We start from the raw sequence: 1,080 nt of genomic DNA, 5'->3' as shown, positions 1-1,080 counted from the left end.
GGTGGACAGATGCACAGACAGGTGAGTGGACGGATGCACAGGCTGGTGGTGGACAGATGCACGGACAGGTGGTGGACGGATGCACGGTCAGGTGGTGGACGGATGCACGGGCAGGTGAGTGGACGGATGCACGGACAGGTGCTGGACAGATGCGAGGACAGGCGGGTGGGGCGGCTAGGCAAAAGGGGGTGTCACTGGATCCAGGTCCCCGTTTCTTCTGTCAAGGACTAGTCCTGAACCTGTCAACTCCTACTCCAGCGCCCCAAAGCCCTGTACCTCCTCTGGGGACACACTGTCTCGGCTCCTAACAAACACCAGCAACCAAAACACTTCGCCTTCTACCTTCGGGGGTGCTGGAGCTCAAAGCCATCACTCTGGTTGGCGGCTCAGTCACTTCCCAGTGGCCGGCTGGACACTCTGGTGGCACCTGGCTCTGGAAGAGGCCGTCTGCTCGCCCGAAGGCTGCGGCACGCCCCCAGGGAGCAGTGCGTTGCTCGTCCTCGGGCCCAGCGGTGGGCCCAGAAACTGCCCGAGCCCTGGGGGTGCCCAGGTGCCCAGAGCAAACAAAAGGCCAAGGCCAGAGAGGACCTTAAAGTAAGAATTCTCTGGCAACAAAACGGCTGGGTGGTGGCGCAGGGCAGTGAGGGTCTGGCTCTTGCCCCCGAGATAACGAGGAAGGCGGGGTACAGGCCCCTGGACTGCTCTGACTTGGGTGTCTGGGTTCAAACTCTTCACAGATCACTTCTAAGTGGAGGGAACATTGAGAAATGGTCTCTCCTCTGACTTGTGATTCTGTGAGTCATGTGATCAAAAGAGAAACTGAGATGCTTGACATTAAAAAAAAAACAAAAACGTGTCTGGGCCCTCCCTGGTGGCGCAGCAGGTTACAGCACAGCACTGAGAAGCTGTAAGGCCGCTCCAGCATGAGTTCGATCCCCGCCTGCCCCGGAGGTGACCCGCCCGCTGCTCCCCTCAGCAGTGGACTTCGTCCTGTGGACCTCAGCAGTGGACTTCGTCGGCCTGTTCTGCTCCCCGCTGTCTCTGGTGAAGCCTCTCACGGCCCCTGCACCTCTGGCCTGT

General features: G+C 59.9%; 1 protein-coding gene across 1 annotated transcript in view; it reads right to left on the bottom strand.

Annotated features, from left to right (window-relative positions):
* The window catches only part of SRGAP3 (SLIT-ROBO Rho GTPase activating protein 3), a gene marked incomplete at its 3' end in the record, with an annotated part of 72,682 nt that overhangs the window by 24,390 nt on the left and 47,212 nt on the right, over nucleotides 1-1,080 (bottom strand). The window lies entirely within an intron of this gene.

This window comes from Condylura cristata, unplaced genomic scaffold, assembly GCF_000260355.1.
Source record: "Condylura cristata isolate star-nosed mole 26May11 unplaced genomic scaffold, ConCri1.0 scaffold00033, whole genome shotgun sequence".
NCBI classification, from domain to species: Eukaryota; Metazoa; Chordata; class Mammalia; order Eulipotyphla; family Talpidae; genus Condylura; species Condylura cristata.
This window is presented reverse-complemented; position numbering and strand designations above follow the sequence as displayed.